The sequence below is a fragment of the Silene latifolia genome, chromosome Y, assembly GCF_048544455.1.
Source record: "Silene latifolia isolate original U9 population chromosome Y, ASM4854445v1, whole genome shotgun sequence".
Taxonomy (NCBI): Eukaryota; Viridiplantae; Streptophyta; class Magnoliopsida; order Caryophyllales; family Caryophyllaceae; genus Silene; species Silene latifolia.
The window spans coordinates 430,811,069-430,834,874 of NC_133538.1; the positions used below are offsets into that span (position 1 = coordinate 430,811,069).

Sequence of the window (23,806 nt, forward strand, 5' to 3'; positions counted from 1 at the left end):
GGTGAATGACAAAAATTCGGACAATAAAACTTTCGGCAAGGGTTATATTGAGCCTCCACTGGTCATCACTCAGCATAAGGCACATGCACTTTTGCCTACTATTGAGTTTAGGGAGTCTTCAAAGCCACCGAGCGCACCTTTGCCTACTATTGAGTTTAGGCAGTCTTCAAAGCGAACAAGTGAACAACAACATTCTGAAGATGAAGAACCTTTTGATCCTCCTGCTGTGTTTATTAATAAACTTGCACTTTCCGCAAATGTTGATCCTCTTCTACCTAATAATTCAGGTAGTACTACTGAGTTTGTTAATAAATTTGCAGTTTCCGCAAAGGTCATGGCTCAAGCTTTTATGGAGTACAAATCTCTTGCTAGCCAAGCTCTGAGCAAACTACCTTCCTCAGCAACAGTTTCTAAACTAGTTGCAGCTGTAGATGGTATTGCAGATGGTTTTAGGTTATCTCAAGAAGACAATAATGAGGAGGGTAATGTACAGGAGAGTGTGGAGGGTAATGTCCAGGAGAGTGTGGAGGGTAATAGTGGGGATAATCTAGCTGAATTGTTAGAGGCATTGGACGTGATGGGTGAAGCTTTGCAACCAATACAGTCACGTCGTTCACCACCAAAACCAGAATGCCAAATCATACCACTTGGTGAACCTTCGACATCTTGTATTCAAGCTGATGAACAACCTGATCATCTTTTATCTCCCTCTCATAATACTGCTACTGATGATTTCCCTCCCGTCAGTGATGATGCCTCTCCTGTCAATGATGAACAACCTGACCATTCTGAGCCCACAGTGGTAGCGGATGATCATCATAATCAAGAATGATGGGTTGAGTACAATAGGAGGAGAACAAGTGAAAGAGATATGCAAACAAGTTCCAGTGTTATTGATGATTTCCCTTCCGTCAATGAGCCCACTCACGCCACTGTGACTGTTCTAGCTACTTCTTCTACTCCTACTCCTCCTCCTCCTCTTGTTGTAGGGAACAGTGATCCTCCTTCTTCACCATATGCCAGTAAGGAGTTGAGGGCGTGCGATCAAATTATTACATGTTCTGAGAACAGTGAGCCCACTCACCCCACCGTTACTGTTCTAGCTACTCCTGCAATTTCTACTCCTCCTCCTGTGGTAGGGAACAATGATCCTCCTTCTACACCAATTGTTTCCGGCCTCGATAAACCATATCTCAGTAAGGAGTTAAGGGCGTGCAATCAAGAGAACCTATCCAGAGAAATAGTACAAAATGATGCACTAGAATGGCCTCGATACACTAACAATGAATTGCTGAATTTTGTTCGAAAGAAATCAAAGAAAAATAAACAGTAATGTCATATTTTTGCTTTGATTTTTTGATTTTTTTTATTGTAATAAATATATCTACTAATTTAATTTTATCAATAATGAAGTGACGTTATGGTGTCCACTCCGTGGATGGAAGTCACAAGAGAAGCTTTGAATAGCCTTGGACCGAAAGGCCTTATTATGGATGAGGTAAGTAACCCCTGAGTATTATTTTCCTTTTCCTCCCCATGTTTTCATTTTGTTCACGTCACTCGATGTGTATGTTTCCTAACAAATTTAATTTTGTAGGTCATTGATATATTTGGAATTAAGTGCACATTCAGTCGAAGAAATTTACTCTACTTGCCAACAACAATATTTGTCAGTCTCAAATCCTTTATATGTTGATATTCAAGTATTTTGCGTTCTTAAAGTTGCTTTGTTTCTAAAATTGCCTTCTTGTGACTTGTAGAGTCTTCATCGAGAAAACAACCCCGAAATTTGGGGTGCACACATAAAGGACGATTACACTCCACTTCTTTGGTAGCCATATCGACAAGGTCAGATATTTGTGAATCCTGGACCTTATTTGTGAATCCTGGACCTTATTTCGTGAATCCTGGAACTTGTTTTGTGAATCCTGGACCTTATTTTGTGAACTTATTTTGTGAATCCTGGAACTTATTTTGTGAATCCTGGAACTTATTTTGTGAATCCTGGACCTTATTTTGTGAATCTTGGAGCTTTTTTTTTAACTTGTTTTGTGAATCTTGGAGCTTATTTTGTGAATCTTGGTCCTTATTTTGTGAACTTATTTGTGAATCCTGGACCTTATTTCGTGAATCCTGGATCTTGTTTTGTGAATCCTGGACCTTATTTTTTGAACTTATTTTGTGAATCCTGGACTTTATTTTGTGAATCCTGGACCTTATTTTGTGAATCTTGGAGATTATTTTGTGTACTTATTTGTGAATCCTGGAACATAATTCGTGAATCCTGGACTTTGTTTTGTGAATCCTGGACCTTATTTTGTGAACTCTTTTACCTTAGTTTGTGACCTTGTTTTGTGAATCCTTGACCTTGTTTTGTGAATCCTTGACCTTATTTCGTGAATCCTGGAACTTGTTTTGTGAATCCTGGACCTTATTTTGTGAACTTATTTTGTGAATCCTGGACCTTATTTTGTGAATCCTGGACCTTATTTTGTGAATCTTGGAGATTATTTTGTGAACTTATTTATGAATCGTGGAACATAATTCGTGAATCCTGGACCTTGTTTTGTGAATCCTGGACCTTATTTTGTGAACTCCTTGACCTTAGTTTGTGACCTTGTTTTGTGAATCCTTGACCTTGTTTTGTGAATCCTTGACCTTATTTTGTGAATCCTGGACATTTACTATCTCAGGTTTTTATCCCTTTCCATAGTAACACAGAGTCGCAGCATTGGTGGGCTTGTGTCTGTGATATAAAGCAGGGAAAAAATTTCATCCTTGACTCATGCGTAGCTGTTAATGTGGATCCTGACAACAAGCATGCCAAAGAGATTGTATGATTTTTTTTTTTTCCAAAATATTGTTATTGCCTTTTCTTTTAAAAGTATACTCCAAAATATATTTTGATCTTGTTATTGCCTTTTCTTTTTCAGGTGCATCATCTTTCAGCTATTTTGCCAGAGTCATATAAATCTTTGGAGTTCATGCACACGAACGAATTTGTCAATCTCAAAGTCCCTCAACAAACAACAAGGTATGCAAGCATGTATCTTTTTCCTTTTGTTAACATATCAATAATTATTATTTTGAGCTTGTTGATTTTAAACCATTTACTGTTTTTTTTTTTGTCTAGTTATGATTATGGAGTTTTTCTGTTGAAGTGGTTGAGTGCCTTGGACGATGATAGTTTATGGACCAAAAGTGAATATTTTGAGGTAAGTTCATTAGTATACGAAAATAAAGGCTTATCTTGTGAATCTCAGACATTGTTCAGTGAATCTCAGAGCTTTTTTTGTGAAACTTGGTCATTATAAGTGGTTTAAAATCAACAAGGTCTGAGATTCACTGAACAAGCTCTGAGATTCACTGAACAAGGTTTGAGAATCACAAAACAAGGTTTGATATTCACCAAATAAAGATAGGTTCGTTGTCTATATACTTCATTAATATATGTCGCTCTTGGCAGAAATTGACACAATATCGAAAATCGATCATATTGGAACTACTTAGATGGGATAAAAATACTAAAAAGGTACACTTCATTGTCTTAAAAATGATGTGAAGTTCATTTCTTCATAACTGTGGCAAATATTTCATAAATAAGTCGATTGTACTTTTTTTTGGTTGTATAGGTGTTTAATTAAAGAAGACAATTGTCCGTGAAGTCATAATATGCAAAAGTGGGTCGAGGCTCCTGTAAAGATTGTTGCCTTCATCAACTCTTGTAAAGATATTTTGATAGTTATAAAGTCGTAATAATTTTTCAGGGTCACTTATGTGACTTATGTAGCTAATTTGACATTGACATTGAGTTGAGCAAAAATGGTTCGAGGTAAGATATTTCAACTCTTGTAAAGATATTTGATAGTTGTAAATATTGTTGCTGTGACACCCCGCGATAAAGCGGAAAATATAACTTATAAATTCAAGCGGAAAACCTGGAATTTTTGAAACTTTTAAAATTTAAAACACGGTTTTATTAAAATACCAAACACAAACAAAGAATGCCGAAATAAAGTTTAAATTATACAAACGTGATAGTCAAGGTGAGGGAAAAAATATCCTTCGAATGACAATACAATAAAAGGTGAGTCTAAACAATCCTAATAAACCGACTAAAAGGCCAAAGTGCTCGCTAGCTCACACATGTCTTCACCCCATGAATGCACCAACTAATACCTGTCATTCATGTAAACATGAACACCACAGTCAGTGGGGAGTAACTCAAGGTTCTCCCAACCACAAAATGTCAAAACGAACATAACAAGGAACTAAAACAGATAAGTCATGTAAGATACTTACAAAAGATATGAATTTCAAGTTTATATGTAAATATGTCAATTAAATGAGATGGAAATGATAGATCAATATTAGCATAATGGAGACTCATTATCCATGTGAAATAATTAATAAATATGAAAGATAAGAAAACGGTCATTGATGCAAAGGCACGCATTTCAAGGAATTACAATATAGATAGGAGATTAGAGTCTGAATCATGTGAGACAGTTAAGCAAGGGATAAGTCAAGGTAAATTGCAAGAATAGAAACTGTAGCCATTACTTGGAAAACCACTTAGCAAATATTGCACGGGACGTGTCTACTAATGTCACATTCATACTTATGGCTTGCATCTCACCATAAGAACGGATGGGAACATCAATCCCGACGATCATATCGCAACTAGAGGGCTTATAGCTCACCCCTAGTATCCGATAGGACCAAGACAAACAACACAAGGCATAACTCTTGCCTTGAAAGACAACTACCAATATCTATAACCAAGCAAGACCTTTACTACTCATATAAGACATCCAACTCTCGGTAGGACGGCCAACGAGAGAGGTGTCGAAAAGGTATAGTAACCAACTCTCGGCAGTACGGCCAACGAGAGCGGCGTAAATGAAATAAGATATCCAACTCTCGGCAGTGCGGCCAACGAGAGAGTCATCAAAAGAGTGTCATAACCAACTCTCGGCAGTGCAGCCAACGAGAGCGGCGTAAGTAAAATAAGATATCCAACTCTCGGCAGAACGGCCAACGAGAGAGGTATCGAAAGAGTATGGTAAACAACTCTCGGCAGTGCGGCCAACGAGAGCGGCGACCTAAGTCCAATGAATAGAACAAACTTAGCCCCAACAAGCAAGCTAGACAAGTCCAATTAAATTAACAAGACAAATCCACTTAAATTAACAAGACAAACCCACTCAAATTAACAAGACAAATCCACTTGAATTAACGAGACAATTCCACTCAAATTAACATGCCGGTTAAATAAAATATGATAAGCGATAATGAATAATTTACGTTATATGAAATATACGGGATAAAATGTGACCAAGTCCAAGTGACTCATTTATGAGTCCAATAAACAAACTATAAGGAGCCCAATAATTAAATCACATTAAGCCCACAACAAGGTCAAATGAGCCCAACAAATAACACATATGAGAGAGCGATATTTAACGAATTACGTTATATAAAACATGAGACGGGTTTTAAATAAACCAAACACGAATTTGAATGCCAAATATAAAGCATGATTCAAAAGACTGATGACACAATATTAAAAATGCAACTTAAAAGAAAATGGAGTTGAACCAATAATAGGAACTGCATAAAAGAGTAATGACCCAATATTAATAAGTGCTACTTAAAAGACAACACATACAAACGCAAATAACATGAACCAATCAACTGAACCTTTTGCGCCATAAGAGTGTATCGTGATACCACAATGAAGTGCAGAAAACATTTGGCATTTGCTATTTGCTATTAATGAGACAGAATGAAAATGGACTTCTTATTACACCAAGAATATTAAAGAATGATGAAAGCAAACAAAAATTCACACCCAAATGCTCTGAAATCTGAATACGTAACTCGAAATACACATAAACAAGCAGAACTGAGATCTAACAGGGTATTCTATGTCAAAACAGTCCTATTTCAGCTCAATTTTCAGACGGAAATTAAGACGGAAACAAGGCGCAGCTAAAGTATGAATGATAACTTTTAAATTCAATCCTAGCAATACTCGAAAAGGTCAAGTAGAACAGATTGTTTCTGAGACGGAATCTCAGTCCCAGCCGCACCCTTCACATCCAAATCCCATGGAAATTACTACAAACCAGCAAGTGAAAGGCTAATAAGCTCAGACTTCAGTCACGCACATAAGAGGAACTTAAAGAGCCAAACTTTACAACGAATAAGGTATGAAACCGAGTAAAAAGGGTGAGATTTCGACACCTTGTCGAGTAACCTATCACCGTTACCTTAAACGCTCCTTAATGGACACGATTCCGACTCAAAACTGCTCCGAGTTGTCCGAGTTAACATCTACACACAAAATACACAAAATTAAAGAGGAATTTCGAACTGAAAAGGGGCGGCAGATCCGAAACATGAAGAAAGTCAGTCTCTTTCTTACATAGAAGGAAGTTGGGCGGAAATAGAAAGAGTTTGGTGTAAAGTTTATCGAATTTGGTTGAGAATGGAGGCGGGATCTGAGTCTTCAAACTCGGCGAAAAATGGGGTTTGGCTCTGCTCTTCTGTCATTGTTGTTGCAGCTGGTGAATTCGAAAAAAGAAAGGAAATGAAGGGGAGGTGGGGACGGAGTCGGAGTAAGAAGGACGGCGGAAATGGAGTTGAAGGTTCGTTGTATGTTGTTGTTGTTGCATCTGATTCCCAGAAAAAGAGAAAAGAGAAAGATGGGTTGGTGGGGGTTGAGGGAATTAATAATAATAATAATAATAATAATAATAATAATAATAATAATAATAATAATAATAATAATAATAATAATAATAATAATAATAATAATAATAATAATAATAATAATAATAATAATAATAATAATAATAATAATAATAATAATAATAATAATAATAATAATAATAATAATAATAATAATAATAATAATAATAATAATAATAATAATAATAATAATAATAATAATAATAATAATAATAATAATAATAATAATAATAATAATAATAATAATAATAATAATAATAATAATAATAATAATAATAATAATAATAATAATAATAATAATAATAATAATAATAATAATAATAATAATAATAATAATAATAATAATAATAATAATAATAATAATAATAATAATAATAATAATAATAATGTAAGAGAGTGTGTTGTCGGAATCGGGTTGGTCCGAATTGAAAAAGTTTTATAAGAGATATGCGACGATCTTTGCTAGAAGGAAATGTGACGGTCTAAGCTAGTCGGAATAATGTCTCGAGTCTATATTAACTTGAGACGGAAACTAATATTATTACTGTCACTATTATTATCCGACCAAAAATACGTATTTTTATATAAATTAAGTTTTAGAATATTCTTTTTATAAAATTCGTGCTTAAAATGAATTAATTAAATTAAATAATTTGCAATTGAATGGTTAAATAAATTATAAATGTCAAAATGAGAATTTTGCGGGTGTTACAATCACCTCACCTTTTAAAAAGTTTCGTCCTCGAAACTTGAAGGTAGAAACGAAAGGTTATATAAAAATAAAACCGGAATTTTGAAATCGGTAACCAAAACTTAAAGGTTACTTATCGTAAAAATCAAAATCCCTTCAAAAACTTCAAATAAAATTTTTCGACAGAACCAGATTCTCATCAAAGGAACGGAAGTGCTCTCGTTGCGCATTCAAGAACATCGTATTCCAAATCAGAGATAAGGTCAAAAGCAAATTATTTGTATAAATCAAAAATCAAAAAGCTTTCAAAACCTTAATGAAGAGTTTTCAAAAGTATAAGTCTCATTCATGGAACGAAATTGCTCTTGTCGTGCACACAAGAACGATAACTTTCCGAGTCAAAGACAAATTTTAAACAAAAATCACTCGCCGACAAGCGTAGAACAAGTTATTAAACGTCTCTAATAACAATTTCTAACATCCAATCAACGTTAAAATCAAAAGAAAAAAGTGATTTACTCAAATTTTCTTTTACAAAAGCCAAAATGGAGGTAATGGTTTCACTTTTAAACTAAAAAGGGATCAAATTCCTGAAAATGTAATATTAAACCTTGACAAAGAAATCATAGATAGATCGAAGTTAGTTAGAGACCGAGCAAAATTAAAAGTAAATCGGGTTTAGCAATTAGAAATCATGATAAAGAAGTTTATACTCAAAGAACGAATAGGGAACTGAATCAAATTTTCATTTTCAAATTTTTAAAATAGGTAAGGTTTTGCAAAAGTAACATAAACTTTTAACAATGAATCAAAACTGGTAGCTTGAAAGTTTAGAAGTTGTACAAAAAGGAAGGTAACTTAGATAGCATAAAAACAAGGTACGTTAAGAGAGTTCAAACTTAACTAACCAAAGGAGCTATGATGAAGCAAGGGAAGGAGAGGTATGAACGGTAACACTTATGGTCAAAGAAGAAAGGGAATTAGACAAGAAGGAAACGCCGGGTACTCATATCCAACTAGTGTCAACCATGGGTTCCTCAGAAAAGTAAACCCTCAATCAAGAATCCCAATACCAAGCTCCAAACTCCCAGAAAAGGTTCCTCAAATATTCCACAAGGTTCTCATATGAGGTAAGGTAGCAACATGTCAACCCAAAGCCTGAAAAATCAATGAGATCTCGAGTCTCTCTATCCTTTTACTTATTAAGGATTCCCAAAAGCGGAACTACACTCAACTACAACATCATCCCATCATCTCAAGTACTCAATGCAACTTCAAGGTCTATAAAATTATAGGGTTAACAAATTCCTCTCAATACTAAGTCTCTCTCAACTCAAGAACTCTCAAGAGCCAACTAATACCAAATCACATCACCAATCCATTATAGTCATCTACATCCAAAAATGTATTATTTCAAATCTAACACCCTAGAATTTCATTTACCATCGAGTTCTCAAGAAGCAAGGTCTTAGTTGTAACAACGCTTTACCACCTCAAAGTTCCTAAAACCATAAATTGAAACTGTGTTCTTTAACCTAACAATTGGTGTCAACCATACCATTATCCTTTATAGTTACTAAAACAAGTGCTAAGACTTCCCAACAATGTAGCTTACTCTCACTCTCATACCCTACCTCAAGTAGTAATCAATATCACTCACTTAAACCAACTAATAATCCTACCATTAGCTTTTCTCATAGGGTTATACACATTTTCAAACTCTCATGTCCAAAGTGATTATGGGAGCCAATCAAAAACTCGACTTACTTAGTCAGTCCTATATCCTCAAATCCACCATTCAATTTCATCCACCTTAGGTCAAGTACTAAGCACTAGTATCCCAAATATAAACAACAAAGCCAGGTTCTATAACCTTAGTGACCAATGCAACTCACACTTGACACACAAAATCCACCAATCAAATATACTCACTTTATCAAGGATCTAGGTATAAGAACCATCAAGTATGTCTCATCACACTACCTAAGTCTTTCCAACATCAAATCCTCTCAAAACTAGGGTTATGGGTTAACCACAAACAAACTCCACAAAGCCAAATATTCCAACCAAAATTAACATCCCACAAAAGAAGGAGAAATATCCACAAGGCGTTAAGGGAGGCTAAATAAGGGACAAGGAACAAGTTGGGGGTTAAAGAGTAGCTCCCAAGGAAAAATAAAAGAAAGTTTAGAAGAGGAAATAAGCATCAATAAGTAAAGAATGAGGCAAGGTACACAAAGACTGAGAAATATCTTCGAGGAAGTAGAAGCATTCTTCAAAGGTTGATCCAAATCTTAATCTTCACGTAGGTAAGCTCACGGTTATTGATCCAAGGGTACAACAATAATTGACAATCAACAAACATGTTAGAACCTAACAAAGAGTAAACACAATACAGACTACCACCTTAGGTCCTTAAGTCTACCCATCTCTCATTCGTTATTCAAGGTCAATTTCAAAATTAAATTTGGGATACACGTGTGTGCGTCGGGAGCAACATAGGCTCTGATACCAACTGTGACACCCCGCGATAAAGCGGAAAATATAACTTATAAATTCAAGCGGAAAACCTGGAATTTTTGAAACTTTTAAAATTTAAAGCACGGTTTTATTAAAATACCAAACACAAGCCTGAGGGCTTGGCCCAAAGCGGACAATATCGTACTATTATGGACGGTGGACACAGGTGCAGCAGAGGCCCAACACAGGATATTCACGCTTCCGCACAACATTTTGTATATACAAATTTAAATATTACTAATTTGAATGTTTGTAATTTTAGCACAAGTTTATGTAACTTTAGTGTTTCATGAGTGTAACTTTAGTGCTTTATGAGTATAACTTTAATTTTTCACGAGTTTAACTTTAATCTTTTAAGGTAATTTTGTATATAAAATTTTGAATATATTAATTTGAATTTTTGTAATTTTAGCACGGGTTTATGTAACTTTATTGATTTACGAGTGTAACTTTAGTGTTTTGCGAGTATAACTTTTATCCTTGACGGGTGTAACTTTAGTCCTTTAAGGTCATTTTGTGTATATAAAATTTGAATATGTGTAACTTTATCACATGTCTATCTAATTTGAATTGTTGAATTGAAGGTGTAACTTTAATAGATGACGTATATAACTTTAATAAGTAAGTGTGTAACTTTAGTCCGTCCCACCACCCTCGCCTCTTTATTCGGATTCCAATTAATTATATAGGTAAATTAATTAAGTAAGTTCAAGTAGAAATAGTGTAACTTCAAGCGGGTATGGTGTAACTTCAAGCAAATAAGATAATTTCAAGCAAATAGAGTGTAACTTCCGAGTAATTAGCATTACTCAAAATTTCTAACACTCAACGGTATATTAAAATATTACCATTGCATCGGGCTCGAAAAAATAATAAATTTAGGATTTTGTTTCGCCTTAATCGTAGTCCCATGAAGATTTACTTTTTGTCTTTTACGAACCCGTTTTTATTTTACGCGGGTATGAAATTTCTTTTTTAAATCTTATATTTTGATAATTGAAATATAAATGATAATATATTAATCTAATAAATTAGTTGATAAGAAAGAGAAAATAATTGATCGAAAAAATTGGTACTTGAAATGATGAGAGACAAAGCATTAATTGCATATTGGGTAAGTGTTTTTTTTTTTTTTTTTTAATCTCAACCAGTCATCTTGTAAGATCAAATGGTAGAGATGTGGACTCAATCAAATTTGTTGACTCATCTGAACCTCTATATATATATATATATATATATATATATATATATATATATATATATATATATATATATATATACTAGGTTTAAACCCGTGAAAATTCACGGGTTTGTTATAAAAAACTCTCAATTAGCAATTATATGAAATTATGTAAAACAAACAAATAACTAAAAAACATAATTCATTGCTTTGTGATAAAGATATGTCATGTTTAAATATGTTTGTAACCGATATAAAATTTGATATTTTGTAAATGTATTATTTTTTTAACTTATTTGATTAATTTTTAGTAATTATATTCTATTTGAACGTTAGGAGTAATCATTGCATATAATAGCACCAATTTTATTTTTGATCAAATACTTTATAATAAATATTTTATAAGAAAAATTAAATATCTATATATTATTATATATTCAAGATTGATAAAATTAGTTATATAGATGTATTGAGCCATACTGCTATTAACACCTTTAAAACATTTATATGTTCATTCAAAATGAATGATTTCCATTTTCCACTAATTACTCGTAGTTGATAAGTTCAGCCAACTTTATTCTGTATATGCTTTCGGAAATGATTACACCCGTGTAATTTGGAAAAAAAGTACCTGAAAAATCATTTTCAAAAAAGCTTCTATAAAATTTATATTTGGATTACTATTATAGTTGTTCATAAGTTAACTATAAAATCAACTAAAATATTTTTAAAGAAGAAAAGGAATACATCATATTTTATTTTAAATTCATTTTTATTATAGGAAGCTTTAAATTTGTTGCCATATTTGTGTTTTGAACTTAGTTGTTTCATTAATTGACATGTCATCTTGAATTCAAATTTTGTGATGCCATGTCAGCGGCTTTGGCTTTTGCATTAGATAAATATATGATAGAGATAGAGAGTTAAGATTTATTGAGTCTACTTTCTTAGGGTGAGTCTGTCCTATCAATCTGAACCGTCAGATGAATGAGATCCAACGGCCTAGATGTGACGAGAGTTAGTAAGGGTAGTTTTGTAATTCAACCCTTTGTATAAGATGTCATTCTCAGCTTATTTTTGTCATTCCAGCATTCAACTCCTTCTGTCTCTTCTTTATTTCTCTTCAAATTTCTCTCCTGAAAAAACGACTGAAAAAGAAATTAGATCATTTTGATTCTTCAAGCAATCAAGGTTTGCTCTAGCATTGTGAGTTTTTTGCTTGCTCATATTATTTACTTCGTATTGTTTTACTCTTGTTTTACTCTTATATTTCCGCTGTAAACAAATTTTTCAATTTCTGTGACTTTTTTTCGAGTCAATTGATTCATTCTTATCAAAACCTTTGTAGATCGTGCATACAATTCGTTAGTTGCGTCAATTTTGTTGTTCACTAAGCAGAATGCAGTAACAATGAAAAAAAAAAAGAGCAGAAATACCGACAGAAATTGGTAGTGACGTGGTACGGAACCACTGCCTTGAAAACTATTTCTCTAGTACGACCGTGGTGGCGATCAGCTAGTGCCGGTAGTTCCCCAAGGATTACACTACTGCCGTCTGTCAATCCCGCCCACTCGAGAAAGACAGACCTGGAACGATTTTAGCATTACCCAGAAATATATTTAGAGAACAGAAGAGAAGAGAGGAAGAAGAGTGTGAATGAATATGCAAAAAGAGCTGAAGGCAGGGTCTTATTTATAGCCAGAACTGGAGCAGTTCAGAAGCAAAAAACGTGCCCCTAAACTGCAGCAGTCAAGGCCTGAAGAACAGGAGCCCTTTGCTCACCCACTAACAGTCTGATTGACTGTTTCTTATTCTGTTTTGACATCAAAACATAAGCAGCAAAACACACACTCTGGACTGGCCCAAAAAGATAGGCAAGGCCCGCCGCAGGCGATTGCCAAATCTCAAATCCTGAATCACGAATCCGGATCCGGGCCGGGCCGGACTCGGGCACGGCGCGCGCGCGTGTGCGAGCTGAATTAAGCACCTAGCAAGGCTTCCACAAAAGCCTCCCTTGACCCACTAGTGATAGTGTAAGGTAAGAGGAGATATATAAACACATAAATCTCTCTTTTCCTCACCAATGTGGGACAAATGGAAAATTTAGAAAGGCCTCTAAAGCCCCTATTTCCAACAATCCTCCACTAGGGGCGCCAGAGATAAGAAGGAAAGAATTCTGGGTAAAGGAAGGATTGGATACTTAGGTATCAATATCTTTCGATTTGAATTGACACTTTAGTATAATGAGGAAACAACTTACTTACAGCGAGAGAATATCTTGCGATTTGAATTCCTAGCTGAGCTTCGGTCGATACCCCCCACAACACATAATATACCTTCAGATTAAGATCGTTCCGCGAAAGTGCAACGCGCTCTTTTAGAGCTATGCGTTTACCTCGGTACTAATAGATGTGTTCAGAAGACTTCTCATAGTCTAATGATCGTTACACCTACGTAGGTGACTCAAGTGCTTCTCAATAGCACTTCTCTCATGAGTCATTAAGGACCTAAGTCCAGCCTGGTGTATGATCCATCAAGTGCGTCTCAAAAGCACCACCATAAAGGCTATGAATCATACAACGCCATAGGAATAGAAGCTTTAGGCCTAGTCAAGTCTCACTCTTGACCTAAGGACTTAAGCCCCATTCCCCTTGACGTATCAATGACTAGTCTCCTAGCCAGCCCTTTAGTAAAGGGATCAACAAGATTGTTTTCGGACTTCACATAGTCCAAAGCAATCACTCTATTGTCTTGGAGTTGTCTAATTGCAGCGTGCCTTATTCGAATGTGTCTCTTTTTCGAATTGTAGACACTATTCTTTGCAACACCAATAGCAGCCTGCGAGTCACAGTGCAGGGAGACCGGTGTTAGCCGTCCGCCCCATCTTGGTATATCGCCTAAAAGGTTTCTCAACCATTCAAATTCTTGTCCCCGCCAACTCAAGAGCTATGAACTCAGATTCCATGGTAGAGCGTGCGATACAAGTCTGTTTAGAGGACTTCCACGATATAGCACCTTCACCCATGGTAAAGACATAACCACTAGTAGAATGTATCTCATCGTTACTCGCAACCCGCCGCATCACAATATCCCTCTAACACAAAGAAGAAATTTACTATAATGCAAACATAAGTCAACGGTTCCTTTTAGGTACTTTAGTAAACGACGAAGAGCATTCCAATGTTCATTACTAGGGTTATGTGTATAATGACTCGATCTACTAACCGCATAAGCAATATCCGGTCGAGTACAGTTCATTAAAAACATCACACTACCTAGGATTTTAGCATACTCTTCTTGGGAAACACTCTTGCCCAAGTTTTTACACAATGGTACACTAGGATCATAGGGTGTTCTAGCAGGCACATCATCAAAGTAGTTAAACTTTCTCAACACTTTTTCAACATAATGAGATTGACTTAGACAGATTCCATTGGGGTTTCGGATGACCTTAACTCCTAGGATAACATCAGCTTCTCCTAAGTCCTTCATCTCAAACTGTGATGACAAAAATTCTTTGGTTCTAATTATAACTTCCAAATTATTACCAAGTATTAACATGTCATCAACATATAGGCATATAATTACACAATCAGATCCCATTATTTTTGAATAAACACATGAATCAGAATTGTTAACCACATAACCATTACTTATCAAAGTGTTGTTAAATTTCTCATACCACTGTTTAGGTGCTTGTTTCAGTCCATAAAGTGACTTGTTCAGTTTACACACTTTATTCTCTTGACCCTCAATCACAAAACCTTCAGGTTGAGACATATAGATCTCTTCCCTTAGTTCACCATTCAAAAAGGCAGTTTTAACATCCATCTGATGTATAACAAGGTTATGAATAGCAGCTAAGGCGACAAGAGTCCTAATAGTCGAAATTTTGGTCACTGGAGAGTAAGTATCAAAATAATCAATACCCTTCTTTTGTGTAAAGCCTCTAACTACAAGTCTAGCTTTGAACCTCTATATTGTACCGTTAGGTCTCATTTTCTTTTTAAAGATCCATTTACTCGTAATGGGTTTACTACCTTTAGGTAAATCAGTCAACTCCCAAGTCTGATTTGACACAATAGAGTCAAGTTCACTTTTAATAGCATCTTTCCAAAAATTAGCATCAATGGATTTCATTGCCTCACTATAGGTTTTTGGGTCATCTTCTATTAAAAAAGCTGAAACAAACTCATCACTAGCACAAACAGTGTATCCAAGTTCAGATAACATAGTTGTATCATAATCATCACCAAAGTTCTTTGAGCATCTAGGTCTTTTACTTCTTCTAGGTTTAACAGAAACATCAATAGAAGTGCTAGCACTAGCATGTGAAGACAAATCGGAGATGCAACGATAAACTAGGAGATGTTACAACGATTTTAAAAAGGAAAAACATGCTCAAAAATTCAAAGATCTCTAGCCTCGGATATAGAACGGTCACTCAAAGACATAAATCTATAAGCAGAGCTATTTTGAGCATAACCTATAAACACACAATCATAGGTCTTAGGTCCAACGGTAGGTCTCCTAAAATCAGGTAAACCCACTTTAGCTAAACACCCCCATACCCTAAGGAAGCTCAGGTTAGGAGGATAGCCCTTCCAAATCTCGTAGGGTGTCTTGTCACTTTTCTTATGAGGTACACGGTTAAGAATGTGACAAGTCAAAGAATTGCTTCCCCCATATATCGTCGGATAGGCCGAACATAAAAGCATAGCATTCATCATTTCTTTTAAGGTTCTATTTTTACGTTCAACTACACTATTGGATTGGGGTAAGTAAGGTAGACTAGTCTCATGTATTAAACCGTTTGCAGCACAAAAGTCAGCTAGATAACTAGATTTATAATCACCACCTCTATCAGACCTTACCCTTTTAATTTTCTTGTCAAGTTGGTTCTCAACTTCATTCTTAAAGTTTATAAAAGATTGTTCTGCTTCATCTTTAGTCTTAAGCAAATAGACACGGGTGTATCTAGAACAATCATCTATAAACGTAACATAATAATTCTTGCCACCTCTACTTGCAACATTTTTGAAGTCAGCTAGGTCGGTGTGAATTAACTCAAGAAGACTCGTGTTCCTAGTAGTCACAGGTTTACTAGGTTTCTTTGTAAACTTAGCCTCAACACAGCTAGCACATTTAGAGAATTCTTGACTAGTCAAACTCGGAATTAAACTCATTGTTCTAAGTTTTTTAATATAATCCACATTCACATGACCTAACCTAACATGTCAAACATCAATAGACTCAGCGATATAAGCAGAAGAAGATGCAATATTATTAATAGCAGATTCAGTGTTCAATACAAAAAGACCCCCAGAAAGATAACCCTTGCCCACAAATTCCCCATTACGCGACATTACCACCTTGTCACCAAAAACAAGTTTCAAACCAGCTTTGTTTAACAAGAGACCAGACACAAGATTTCGATGCAATGAGGGTACAAATAAAATATTACTGAGAGCAAGTGTTTTCCCCGAGGTGAGTTTGAGAAAGATCTTGCCTTTGCCTGTGATCTTTGCAGATGAAGAGTTACCCATGTAGACGCATTCCCCATCGCAACTTCCTCGAACTCAAAGAAATAAACCCCTATCAAAGACAGAGGTGTCTCGAAGCTCCAGATTCAAGACCCATTCAAAGAACATTACCCACCAGATTAGCTTCCACAACCACAACCGCAATAACATCATCACCACAACAACATTGGCCTCAAGCAGATTTCTTCTCGAAACATTGGTAGGCTTTGTGCCCAGTTTTTCCACAAACATAGCGGATAATAGGACCCTTAGCAGCTTTTCTCTCAATCTTAGGAACCGGTTTGGTATGCTTCACTGGACCATTCTTCTTTGCAGACCCTGGTTCTTACCCGACCAACATTGGCCTTACCCTTACCCTTATATTTCTCAAAGATAAGACGGACCACCGGACTCAACCAGATTAGCTTTAATAGCAAAGAATAAAGTGAAATGATCCACGATTGACTAGCAGGAAGGTCTTTAAGGCGATTAGTCTCCTCGGTCCTCATATGTCCTATAAGTTCCTTAAGGGATGGGTCTTTCTTTTTGTGCTTAAGTTGGTTTCGGTAATCAGACCAGGAGGGAGGGAATTTCTCTAGCAGAACATTAGCTACAAAAATATCATCAAGTTTCATGCCTTCATTCACAACATCAGCACATAAATTTTCATAGAAATGGACTTGATCCATGATAGGTTTCCCGTCAGCCATTTGAAATCCCAACCATTTTCCCACAACATATTTCTTTTTCCTCACATCATCACCCCATACTTAGTTTCTAAAGCCTCCCAAATAAACTTAGCCGACTTATTCACAGCAAATAGGTTGAACAAGGTCTTTGTCATATTATTCAAAATGTGCCACCTAGCAGTTTTGTTGTCCTTCACAAATTTTGCAATATCCTCTTCATTGGACTTAACATATTTAGCAGCAGGAGGGGTCGTCTCAACATCAGTAGGGGTGATAGGTTTAGGCGGGTCACTAAATAAAACATAATCAATTTCTAACTGCTCAAAATACATCAATAATTTCTGGGACCAACGCTTATAATTGTGACCATCCAACGACTCTAGATTTGCCAATTCAAGAACAATTTTGGACATAACCGACATTGTTACAGCAAAAGAATAGTTTTCAAATTGTTGTTCACTAAGCAGAATGCAGTAACAATGAAAAAACAGAGAGCAGAAATACCGACAGAAATTGGTAGTGACGTGGTACGGAACCACTGCCTTGAAAACTATTTCTGTAGTACGACCGTGGTGGCGATCAGCTAGTGCCGGTAGTTCCCCAAGGATTACACTACTGCCGTCTGTCAATCCCGCCCACTCGAGAAAGACAGACCTGGAACGATTTTAGCGTTACCCAGAAATATATTTAGAGAACAGAAGAGAAGAGAGGAAGAAGAGTGTGAATGAATATGCAAAAAGAGCTGAAGGCAGGGTCTTATTTATAGCGAATCGAGCAGCTTCGTTCAAAAAAACATGCCCCTAAATCGCAAAGATCAAGGCTCAAGAACAGAGCCCTTTGCTCACCCACTAACAATACCGATTGATTGTTTTATTCTGCTTTTGACATCAAAACATAAGCAAGAAAACACACACTGGATCGGCCCAAAAAGATAGGCAAGGCCCGCCGCAGGCGATTGCCAAATCCCAAATCCTTTTGAATCACGAATCCGGATCCGGCCGGCCGGGCTCGGACGGCGCGGCGCGCGTGTGCAAGTGCGAGCTGAATTAAGCACCTCGCAAGGCTTCCAAAAGCCTCCTCGACCCACTAGTGATAGTGTAAGGTAAGAGAAGATATATAAACACATAAATCTCTCTTTTCCTCACCAATGTGGGACAAATGGAAAATTTAGAAAGGCCTCTAAAGCCCCTATTTCCAACAAATTTTATTGAATTATTGTCGGTGTAGTTAAATTTTGTTGTCGTTTTTAGAGTTCTTAGATATTTCCATCTCCAATCTAATAATATTTATTTTCGAATTTCTGAAGAAATTTCTCACAATTTTTTTGTATACGCGTTTCCGTCATTCTTTCAATTTCGGTTCAATTTAATTATCGGTTGAACATTTCGTTCTTGAATCGAGATGTTCTTATTTGCTCGATCAATTTATTTAACTTTTGATTGCGTTGTTCTCTTAATATCTAGTCGCGTAAAAATTTCGGTTGCGGCCATTTTTCGCGCGTATCAATGGTTCTCCTGCATCTCTGTTTTCAATTTAATTATCTTAATTATTCCTTCCAAACTTCAGTTGCAATTTGAAGTTTAGAAGTTGAATGTTAAAGGCCACTCAAGTATACTGAAATTGGTAGATAAGTGAAATTTTTTAAAGCTAAATGTCGAAAAGTTCATCAGTGGATGTGATTGTAACATTGTTAGTGTGTTAGAATGATAGTATGATTGTGATACTGTGACGTTCTAAGTGTGTGCTTGTAACTGTGTTAGTATGTTATAATGGATAAGACTGTAACTTGCGACAATAACGGTTTAATTGTGTTACAATAATAGTTTAACCATGTTACAATAATGGCTAAACTTTGTTACAATAATGGTTTACTCGTGTTACAATGACGATTTAACTATGTTACACTAATGGTTTAACTATGTTACTATAATAGATATAAGCACACGATGCTAGTGTGTTATAATGGTTAAGAGTGTAACTTGCGACAATAATGGTTTAATTGTGTTACGGTATTGGTTTAACGATGTTTCAATAATGGTTAAATTTTGTTACAATAATGGTTTACTCGTGTTACAATGGCGATTTAACTATGTTACACTAATGGTTTAACTATATTACACTAATGGTTTAACTATGTTACAATTATGGTTTACTCGTGTTACAATTTAACTACGTTACACTAATGGTTTAATATGTACTATAATAATTGTATGCTTACAATTTCAAGTCATAGTTTTCTTCTCTTTCACCCTCCTTTGCATGATACTCACCATAAAACTTTTGTGTGATAGTGGAGTAATGGTTAATTATGCTTGAGCATTTGCATTGTTTTGGCTAGGTTCATATTATTGATGCTTTAATTATACATCCTCCATTCAATGAATTCTATACTTCCTCCATTTTGAGTAGGAGTTCCTTTGTTTTTTCTCTGTCAACAATAACGATGTAAAATTCAGTGTCGCACTTGGTAGTAAATGAAGTAACACTAGTGCTATGAGCATCAATTGATTCCTAAACTGTAAAACTCAATTTATTTTTCACTGTGCTGAGCATGAGTTAAATATACTGCATTAACCTTTCCCCTTGAAATAAACCAAGTATGGTTATAAAAAGCAAAAGATATGACACCGTATTAAAAGTGGCTCAAGCAACCAAAGTAAAGTTACTTTAGGTCTTTAGTCCCTGTACTATCCTTTACCTCTTTTTACTGTGTTTGTCTTCGATTTGACACGTGGATCACAATTTTTTTGTTGATATATCACACTTTCAACTGCAATGATTCCATGTTTAGAATGCAACACTGAAGCTACAGGAGGCGACTCGAGATGCACAGAGGGAGTGATGACCAAAACATTGCTACCCATCCAGCTGGCGTGGCAGCGCCTGTCCTTGCAGCAGCTAGGCTGAATGAGGGAAGCAACCCGTGATTTCCTGCATCAGCAAGGTATAATTGAGGCAGTTTAATTAACGTCTATTAGCTCAAAAGGTAGAGCATTGTGCTATTGCACAAGATGTGGGTTCAAATCCCACATAGACGACTAAGTGTGATTAAGTTAACGTCTCAAGCAGGTGTGGTGCTCTTGTGCCATGACATACATATGTTGATCATTGGCTAGAAGCACTAGTTAATAGGTCGGCCGCATAATTCCAGATTTCCCAATTTTTGAATTGCACCTTTTTAGGGGTGTTATTCTACTCAAGTGTGTTCTTCTGCTCATGTAAGTGCTTTATTCTAATATATATTGACTGTAGTAAGCCCATGTAGGAATTGAACCTACATCCTTTGTGCAATTGCACAAATGCTCTACTAATTGAGCTAATGAGCTAGTTTAGTAGAAATTTGATGATCCATCAACACACTAGAATTGATGAAATGACCACAATATAAGTGTATAACTCGCCACTTCAGCAATTTATTACAGTGACTTGATTGTTACGTTATTCCATATAGTATGTCGTGTTATTCCAATGCGAAAAAACTAGTTCTATAGATAGAAGACGAAAACTAGTTCCGTTGACGACTGTATGAGACATGTTATATGTATTTGAGAATTGAGATGTGACTTGATTCAATGACGAATAAACTATCCATCACAAAGATGGAACAATCCACAATGAACTTGCTGAAGAGGTAACAAGGCAAAAAATAGTTACGAATTGCTAAATCAAACAAAATGATGACAATCCGAGGTATGAATCAAATTTATTAACATAAAGAGCCTCCCTGGTTTACGGAACAAGCTTCACAAAACAGCCGTAGTCTTTTTGGGTTCAGAAGTCATAGACTCTGTAATGCACCACATCTTTCGTTGGGTTAAAGTCTAACAATGAAACTAAAAATGTGGTATAATAACAATAACAAGGCTTCCTTAGATAGAAATATACTCCGTATAAGAACAAGTGCAACGATGAACAGTGGCATGGACAATAAAATACACTTAATTGAAAATTAATTCAGAAATTACACTTGTAGCAAATTGAATAAAAAAATAAATTCTCCTTTATCAATCAGTACATAATTGAAATTTCAAAACCCCTAATTGTTTCAAGCCTTAAAATTCAACACAGTATCATTCAAACATCATTAGAATACAATCTGCCAAATAAACTTAACTTAGCTGAGTGAATCAAACTGAATTCGATTTAAAAAAAAAATACAAATCGTACATATTTGTAGGTAAATTTGAGAATATTATACCACAAATTATGACACAAATCAAAGGAATCACGATGTATTTAAGAACACACTCAATTTGACGAATTAGTTTATTTACAATGAACAATTATCTCAATTTTATTCTCAAATCAAATAATAATAGAGATTGCATACCGTATGATTTTGAAATCAATCTGCAGTCAACTTTTGATTTTGGAAATAGTAAGGAAATCACGATTTGGTGATAATTCAAACTCTCGATCCGTCATTGTAAGGTGATGAATGTTTTGCAGAACTTCAAAGTTTTAGGTTTGTAAATTTGGGGATTTTGAGTGAAAAGGACAAAAAAAAAGAAAATGGAGAAAACTAAAGAGGAGGGAGAAAGTATTCAGTAGAAATGAGAATGACGCGGCGAGGAAATTGCAGATAGAGTCAAGTTTGTCTGTTTGTTTGGGGAAATCCTGATCGTTGATCTTTCTAGATCTAACGGTCCTAATTGGTAGAACGGACTCATTTAAAACTCTGACTCACCTGATCCCCACTATATATATATACTCCCCTCCATTCAACTCCACTTCAAACTTTGGTTTTTGCGGATATTAAGGAAATGCGGATTAAAAAAGTATTAAAAGTACATGAGGAAAGAGAAAGAAGAGGTTAAAAATATTAAAAAAAACATAAAGGTGGGGTTTTATGGTGGGTTAGTGTGGGATTTGGGTGGCATTTTTTGTATATAAAGATTTTTAATAAGGATAGAATTGTCATTTTTTTAGCCAAATAAGGAAACCTTTAAAGTGGAGTTAAATGGAGGGAGTATATATATATATATATATATATATATATATATATATATATATATATATATATATATATATATAATTAGGATCAAATGAGTCCACCTTCCTTAGGTGAGTCCATAAGTCCTAATTCTAACCATTAGATGAGAAAAATGAATGGTCTAGATTATAACAAATCAAGGGTTAAGATTAGATCTAAAAATAAAAGACCTATATAAAACACAAAAAAAAACCCTAATCTAACCCATTTCACATTTCACTGCCTCATCTCATCTCTCTCTCCCCCATCTATCTCCAACTCCACCCACCACCACCGGCATCTACAACAGACCCCCGCCACCTCCTCATTTTTTCTCTTCCTCCCATCTTCTTTTTCAGCCACCACCAACTTCAAACACCACCGCCACACATCCATCGACAACAACCTGCCACGCCGCCCTTCTCCTCTTCTTTTCGACCTCCCTCGACCATCGTAGACACCGCTACCCCCGCCTCCCTCCCCCTTTTTTTTCTAGATCTTAGAAAAAGAGTGATTGTTGGTTGTTGTTTGCATGTGTGGGGGGGGAGGAGTGGTGATGCTTGGTGGGGTGGTGAGTATGGGCGCCGCCGCCTCCTTTCTACTTTCATTTTTTTTTTTTTTTTCGTATTTGCTTTTTGTTTGGTTGTTGTTGGTGGTTGTCGAGGTAGTTGTCGAGGTGGACCAACCACCACGCTACCGACTCGTCCTTCTTCCTTTTTCATTTGTTTTGGTTAGAAACTTTCAGACCTACAAATAAAAATATGTATCTTTCATTTTTTTTTCGAAAATTTACTCTTTTTTAATCTTTATTGTCGAAAATTTTAGATCTTCAATTAAAATATGAGATTTTTCTTTTTTTAGATCTTCAATTAAAAATATGTATCTTTCATAAAAATATGTATCTTTCGATTGGTGGTTGTCGACGTCTTTCCTTTTTTTTTTTTTCGATTGGTCATGGTGGCGAATGTGGTGGTTGGTGCCTCGGTGCTCCTCCTTTATTTTTTCAAATCCGTGGGGTTGGGTTGTGGTTGTTGTTGTTGGTGGTCGGTGAAAGTAGTGGTGGGTGTCGATGGCGGTTGGATTGATTAAAGTTGCACACTTGACTGTTAATATTTCATAAATTTTATATAGCGGTGAAATGACTCAATACATTAAAGTTTCACTCGAAATATATTAAAGTTCCACATGCACTACATTAAAGTTACAGTCGTAAATTAGAGATATTTCATAAATAGAAATTTATATTAAAATGGACTAAAAAAAACTAAAGTTTCAGTTATTATCATTAAAATTTCAGTCATTTAACATTAAATTTTCATTTTTAAATCAATGAAATTAAAATAATCACAATTAAAATTTCACTCGTCAAATGGCCTAAAAAAATTAAAGTTTCATTCGTCACCATTAAAGTTCCACTCGTTTAACATTAAAGTTTCATTCATGAATCAATGAAATTAAATAAATTTTAGTCACAAT

The 23,806-nt window shown here is 35.4% G+C and overlaps 1 long non-coding RNA gene across 1 annotated transcript; it reads right to left on the reverse strand.

Annotated features, from left to right (window-relative positions):
- Nucleotides 1–19,870: 19,870 nt before the first annotated feature.
- On the reverse strand, nt 19,871–21,905 carry LOC141626718 (uncharacterized). The gene is made up of 2 exons (XR_012536311.1): nt 21,689–21,905; nt 19,871–20,289 (listed from the first exon to the last, which is right to left on the reverse strand). It is a non-coding gene; the product is annotated as an uncharacterized LOC141626718 (long non-coding RNA).
- Between the last annotated feature and the right edge of the window lie 1,901 nt (nt 21,906–23,806).